Below are 7,932 nucleotides of genomic sequence, written 5' to 3' on the forward strand. Positions count from 1 at the left end.
ACTAGCTTCTCCTGAACAGTACATATTCAAAGTGGGAACCCAAGTCAAAGGCACAAGTGAGAGATATAGGTAAGCAAGATTCAGGGCTTCAACAGTGACTGAATCACGGTTGCACGGGGTATAACTCACGTAGCTTTAATAGTCACGTGGGTCTATACCATAGTGTCGGTAGCGATAGGTAGCTTCAATAGTAACCTAACGCCTCCGACCCCTGGGCGCTTTAACAGTGAACAGGGAAGGGCGTGTGATCGGCGACCTGTAATACCACTCACGTAGCTTGAACAGTCACGTGTGCGGGTGTTATATCGTGTCGGCCGCCTGGTGAGTTAGTATTTGTACCACCAACTCAGTTTCGTCGTCGATTTAAGTTAGTTTCGATTAGGCTGGTTGCGGTTCTGTGCATCGACAGCGTGAAAATTTGAAGTGCCAGGGTCTAACCAACAAATTTCTTGTGTGGACCGTGGACAAGGCTGAGTTATCCCAGCTCTAAACGAACCGGCAGAAAAGGTTCATTACAAGTGGCGCCCGAGCAGGGACCCTGGTACCAGCACTTCACGATTTGAATGGTAATTGTTCCACCATCAGTAACGAGGTGATATTTAAATAGCTAACATGGGAAGAACGTGGATCCGGTACTAACGAAAAGACGATTTGGTTGGATATCTCGAAGAATTCGGCCTGGATACAACTGGAACAGTTGAGGACTTGCGAAAACGATTAACTAACTTTGTGGCGCAGGGAGAACATGCCCCTACAGTAGTTATTCGGTTGAACGAATTGGAAAGCAAACATTGCAAGGGCTCCAGTGAAGAATTAAACATGGATAAAATTACTGAAGAAACCAAGACAACAGTTTTAACATCACCAAGTCAAGATCCTGCATATACTTTATACGTGCCTCATAGTCAACAGCCTGGGGCAGCACATCAAACGTTCGATAGGAGAAGCGACATAGAATATACACAGGACAGAGATTACGTCGAAGGTTCAGAGCGACATATCATAGTCAATGAAGCGTCGGCAAGGCAATTACATTCACATCCACAATATGACTTATACTCGTATCTTCCACAGAGGAACACACAGGCAAGCGTCATTGACCAGGTCAGAAAATGGGCGATCCGGTACGATGACAACGGTGACCCCTTGGCGTTCATAGAGCGAGTGGAGGAATTAGCGGACGTTTATGCAATACCAATGAACATGTTGCCCCGTACAATGCCGGAGTTACTCAAAGGAAACGCACTGGTATGGTTTAGACATAATAAAAGAGATTGGATTCACTGGGAAGCATTTAAAATGATTTCTTGAAGTTTTTTCTGCCACATTTGTATTTTGAGCGTTGTAGGAACGAACTAAGGATAGCTGCAGAAACCAGGAGAGCCGTTTAAGAAGTATTTAGTTAAGGAGTTACAAAAATTAATGAGACATCTAAAACTAAGTGAAGACGAGAAACTCGAGCGATTCTACAGAAACAGTTTGGTTAAGTATAAAATGTATGTCAAACGTAGAGAGTTTAACACTTTGGGCGAGCTAATCTCGTTAACTAGCGATTTTGAATCCTTAAAAAACGAACAAAGAAATTCTAAACCGAAAGATACACCGATGCTGATGGAACGACGAGTCAAACCATTGACAATTGCTGCCATGGAGCCTATTAATCTAACAACGGCATGCTTTCGATGTGGTCAGTCTGGACAACTAGCGCGCATGTGTCGAAATCCTAGATTTTTATTCTGCTGGCAGTGTGGGAGACGTGAGGTTCGAACTATTGACTGCTGTCGCAAACAATCGGGAAACGCGCAAAGGTCGCGTCTTCCAGAAAGGCGAGACGTGGTCGTAAATCCAGCACCAGCACAACACTCTTTGTAATTGAACATAATCGACTCTTTGCACAAATAAGCATCCAAGGTCGAGCACTCACAGCCATGATTGACACAGGTGCAAGTAAAAGCTTTGTTCGTCCGAACGTAGTATCATGTCTTACAGGTAACATCACCGACGTAAACGTAGTAGTCCGGCTCGCTGATGGCTCACCACGGCATGTGAATAGCATCATTGATACGTGCTTGCAAATGGGAGGAGATGAATACCAGGTGAGTTTGTTAGTATTGGATGGAATGGTTCATGATATTGTTTTGGGGATGGACTTTTTGAATACAGCATCAAGTACGTTTTGTATAGGGGAAAATGTTGTCAAATTTGGTCAATTCTCAAAGACCAATTTGAGTCCAGTCTCGTTAAATTCCACTTTTGATGAGGAGCAATGTATAAAGAAGTTCTTAGAAACAGAGTTAGTTGAATTTGAAACGATGGAAGGACTTTCTAACATTACATCGCATTCAATCACAATGAAGGACGATCGACCCATCAAACAGAGGTACTATCCGAGAAACCCGGCGATGCAAAAAGTGTTGGATAATGAAATAGACGAACTACTCAAACAAGGTTGTATTGAACGGTCACATAGCCCATATAGCTCTCCAGTCGTATTAGTAAAAAAAAAGGACGGAAGTTGGCGGCTGTGCATTGATTACCGACAGGTCAATGCTTATTCAATTCCGGATGTCTATTCTATCCCACGTATTCAGCATATATTGGACCAACTCCGCGATGCAAAGTATATTAGCAGTCTAGATTTAAAAAGCGGGTACTGGCAAATTCCAGTACACCGCGTTCACAGTTCCTGGACGAGGGTTGTTTCAATGGCGGGTGATGCCTTTTGGATTACATTCGGCCCCTGCAACATTTCAGAGAGCCCTTGATAGTGTCATTGGCCCCGACATGGAACCCCATGCTTTTGCTTATTTGGATGACATAATAGTGATTGGACGCACATTGGAGGAGCACACGGCAAATTTGAAAGAAGTTCTTCGACGATTGAAGGCATCAAAGTTGAAACTGAATGTTAAAAAATGTCAATGTTTTACCAAGGAAATCAAGTACTTAGGACACTTAGTAACACCTCAGGGTATTCACACCGATCCGGAAAAAATAGCTGCAATCAAAGACCTTCCTCCCCCATGTAACCTCAAGGAGTTACGAAGGTGCATTGGTATCGCTTCGTGGTATCGCCGGTTTGTACCGCAGTTCTCCAGTACTATTCAACCGCTAACGTTGTTGCTGAAAAAGGGTAAGCGTTGACATTGGACAGAAGTACAACAAGCGGCATTTGATAAACTAAAAGAGAAAGTAACGAGTGCTCCCATCTTAGCATGTCCGAATTTTAAAGGACATTTCATATTGCGAACCGATGCCAGTGACTATGGGCTAGGAGCGATATTAACCCAGACAATATCAGGAGAGGAAAAGGTTATCGCATATGCAAGTCGTACTCTAAATCCAGCAGAGAAAAACTATACAACCACTGAGAACGAATGTCTGGCAATAGTCTGGGGCGTACGTAAGATGAAACAGTATTTAGAGGGTTACCACTTTGTGGTTATCACTGATCACTTGGCATTAAAATGGCTAAATAATATCGATAATCCTTCTGGTAGAATTGCGAGGTGGGCCATAGAACTGCAGCAGTATCATTACGAAGTGCAATACCGGAAGGGGAAATATAACGTAATTGCTGATGCTTTGTCTCGACAACCACAACCCACACTAGCTCAAGTAGACGCGAGTAATGAAAATGATCGATACTGTGGATGGCTGTTAAGTCTGAAGAAAGCGGTGCGAGAAAATCCTACGAAATACCCTGATTACATCATTAAAGGTGAGCAGTTATTTTGTCGGATCCCAAACAGTTTTAGTAACGAAGGCCAACCGTGCTGGAAATTGTGCGTACCACGTGATTTGCGCCATCGAGTTCTGAAGGAATGCCATACTAACGTCACAGCGGGGCACCTAGGTAATCAGAAAACAATTGTTCGTGTTGCGGCAAACTATTATTGGCCTGGGATGTATCGCGATATAAGAGATTACGTAAAAAATGCGAAACCTGCCAAAAGTACAAAGTTTCACAACAAATGAGTGCTGGGAAGATGATAACTGCTATTCCAGAAGAACCATGGGCGACAGTGTGTGCGTATTTCATCGGTCCTATGCCAAGATCGGTTAAGGGCAATACGATGGCTCTTGTGTTTTTCGACAAATTTTCAAAGCAGGTAGAAATCATTCCAATGAGGAATGCTACAGCGTTAGGAGTAAGACGTGCTTTTCGTGAACATATCATGTCACGATTCGGAGTACCTAAAATTCTAGTCACCGACAATGGAACACAGTTTACTAGCAAAGCATTTAAGCAGTTTCAGATGGAACTGGGAGTTCAGCACCAACAGACAGCACCTTACTCACCGCAAGGCAATCCCACTGAACGTGCCAATCGAACGATAAAAACAATGATCGCCCAGAATTCGAAGTTGAACCACCGACACTGGGATGAGTATATACCGGAAATTACACTGGCCATGAATTCCTCCATTTCAGCCTCAACCGGTTATACACCTGCGTTTGTTACACAAGGACAAGAGCTGCGTTTGCCGAATACACTATATGACTCTGTAACGACTGGCACAGGTAGGTCAATGGAATCACCAGAGGAAAAGGCGCCTAAACTACTAGATGTACATGCCATAGTGAAAGGAAACATGGGAAAGGCGGCCCAAGATCAGGCGTGTTTCTACAATTTACGTCGTCGGGATTGGCAGCCAAAGTGTGGTTCTTTAGTATTAAATAAAACACAACCATTGTCCAATGCCCAAGAAGCCTTCAACGCTAAACTAGCACCAAAGTTCTCGGGGCCATATGAAGTCATAGATTTCCTGTTACCGGTCATTGTAAAATTGCGTAACCTAGACACTGATAATTTGTTGACGGCCCATATCAGTCGTATTAAACCTTACTACAATTAAGGGTTAGAAAGAAAAAGGTAATCTCATACTAATAAAATTTTACTTTAATAGGTTTTAAAAGACGAATCAGCAAATTTAATTTCCAACCAAATTTGAAGAAAAGTAACGAGTACGTATAAACTGCAATTTTGTACGTAAAGATTGTTTTAAAGTAAGATAAACTAATTAAATTAGTAAATGTGTTACTATCTAAATTTTAAAACTATTATTGATAAATTGTGAGTACGTAAAAACTGAAATTTTGTACGTAAAGATTATTGTAAAGTAAATTAAACTAATTAAATTATTAAATGCGGTACTAACGAAATTTTAAAACTTTTATTGATAAATTGTAAAAACTTAAAACTGAATTTTACAACCGAACTTAAAGCAGAGTAAAGAGTACGTAAATTAAAAATAAAAAAAAAAACTAAATTTTGTACATAATTATTTATTTGATAATAAAATAAATCTTAATAAATTCTCTTCTAATGAATAAAAAAGAAAATAAACGAGAGAATAAATTAAAAATGGTTTTTTTATTAAAATAAAAGCAAACAGGTACATAAACGAGAGCTCGTAGGCATAACTACAGAATTGGTAAAGTACAACATAAACTAGCTTCTCCTGAACGGTGCAAATTCAAAGTGGGAATCCAACTCAACGGCACAATTGAGAGACATAGGTAAGCAAGATTCGGGGCTTCAATAGTGACTAAATCTCGGTTGCACGGGATATAACTCAGGTAGCTTTAACAGTCACGTGAGTCTATACCATAGTGTCGAAAGCGATAGGTAGCATTAATAGTAACCTAACGTCTCCGGCCCCTGGGCGCTTTAACAGTGAACAGGGAAGGGCGTGTGATCGGCGACCTGTAATACCACTCACGTAGCTTTAACAGTCACGTGTGCTGGTATTATATTGTGTCGATTTCTGTCAGTGATTCCATTGCGTTTGTGATTCCGATTGATATTCGATCCAAGTTATCTGCAGCTAAGACGTTAGGAGCAATCAGAAGTGACAGGGTCTTATCAAATAAATTTCTTGTGTGGACCTTGGGGACAGCTGAGTTCAACCCCAGCTTTATACGAACCAAAAGAAAGGTTCATTACAAGTTGTCCCTTGATAGGTAGTCACCTTGTCGTGGTGTAGGGGCTTATTGTGGACTGAAGCATATCATATAAAAGTCATGACATGATGACCTTTCATGTGGCGTGATTCAGCACACAAACTAAGACCGCCAACGCACAGGTTGAAAGTAGGTGTTCACACATTTAATTATTATTGTAAAATATTATTATTATTACTATTGTAAAATATTATTATTATTATTGTACAATATCAAGATTTACACATTTAATTTGTATAAATATATATTATCTATATGTAAACAATTATTGTAAAATTTGAACATATGTGCTGATGTTAGCAATATCCAAACTTTGACTTTCCTTTGCATTACTTAATTTGGTGAAATGCAATGGCACTGAACTTGAATATTTGGATTATATTTTTTGTTAAGTGCAGTGGCACTGAACTTTGAATATGTAACATATATCAAGGCCAGTGCATTGGCATTAATTCTTGGTTGCTAGACACAATAAAGAATTTGGTTGCATAATATATGCTGAGCTTGCACTTTGGGCAAGAAGACAGTAAAGGAAAAGAATAAAATTTAGATATTGTTATTGTACTAATTTGTAATAATTTAGTATTTAAGGCAAAATTTAATTTAATAAAGTTCAGATTGAAATCAATAATCGATCTCTCACTTTCATTTCCAGAGTTTCAGTTCAAGTGCTGAAAACTCAACTTTCAATTAAAGAGTTACAGTTTAAGTGCTGTCAATTCATTTCCTTAGGTGTTAATTCATTAATAGTAGGTATCTACGATTTCTGATCAGTCGTTGAGGCTAGCTAGTGGACTTTAATAGACACTTGCTAATTGGTCAGTCCTTTTAGGAAAGTGCGGTTATCTATCAGACCAATGACTCGCCTTCAGTACGGTCATGCCTCCGCTGTTTGTGGGTCGCTGATAGTCGGGCGGGGGAGAAGGAAAACTCCCTAGGGCAGGGTCTGTTCATATTCCAGGTTCCCAAGGCTAGATCTTGAGCTAGCCTGGAGTATGAACAAACCTATTGCCCCAAACAAACCCCCTAAACTCACAGTGGAACATCTATGCTGGTGAACTTGCTTGACGGGATAGAGTTAATCTTAATAGCAAACTCCGTACCAGGTGTGGCAAACCTGTAACGAAACGGATTCGTCGGTTTTAATTTTGCTGAGGTATCACTCAGTCGCGGTCCGGGTCGTTGCAATAAATTTGTTTTATTGACTAGTTCGAAAGCTGGTAAACCAAGGAGAGAGAAAGTTAAAGACCGTGTGATTTTATTTTAAAATTTTATTGAAAATTTATTAGGAGAGCTTCCAAAATGACTTAGGCTAATTATTATATACTATGCTACAGGAGTTATATAAATTTCTACTGAACAGTTTTCCTTAGCCAACGATGTCAGAACATCAGAGGCGTTATATAAAATTTCTATTCAACTAATTCTAGCCAACGATGTCAGAACATCAGAGGCGTTATATAAAATTTCTACTTAACAAGTTCTAGCCAATGATGTCAGAACATCAATGGCGTTATATCAAATTTCTACTTAACAAGTTCTAGCCAACGATGTCAGAACATCAGAGGCGTTATATCAAATTGCTACTCTACTCAAGATTGCTACGAATTTATTTAGCCTTAGCATCAAAACACTATAGGCTTTCAAAAGGACTTAGCGGTGGAGTACAGGTCTACTCGTTTTGGTATGCTGGCGCTAAGTGATTTTGCATACAAAATCTCGTCTATTTATATGCAATTATTCTCACATTATTATTTGCACGCACAACCGCACAAGTGTAAATCCGTGTGCGTTTACAAATAATGCATTTCTTCGCGAGGTAACGGCTCTGCCGTGAGCTTGGCTTGACTTGTGCTGGCTGTGCGTGTGGATGTTCGCTGCTGGCTCTGCTGTGCTGGCTGTGCGTGTGGATGTCCGCTGCTTGTTGCTTATAATGTATAAATAGATTTTTATGCAGACGATTTT

This window comes from Teleopsis dalmanni, chromosome 1 (assembly GCF_002237135.1).
Source record: "Teleopsis dalmanni isolate 2A chromosome 1, ASM223713v2, whole genome shotgun sequence".
Lineage (NCBI taxonomy): Eukaryota > Metazoa > Arthropoda > Insecta > Diptera > Diopsidae > Teleopsis > Teleopsis dalmanni.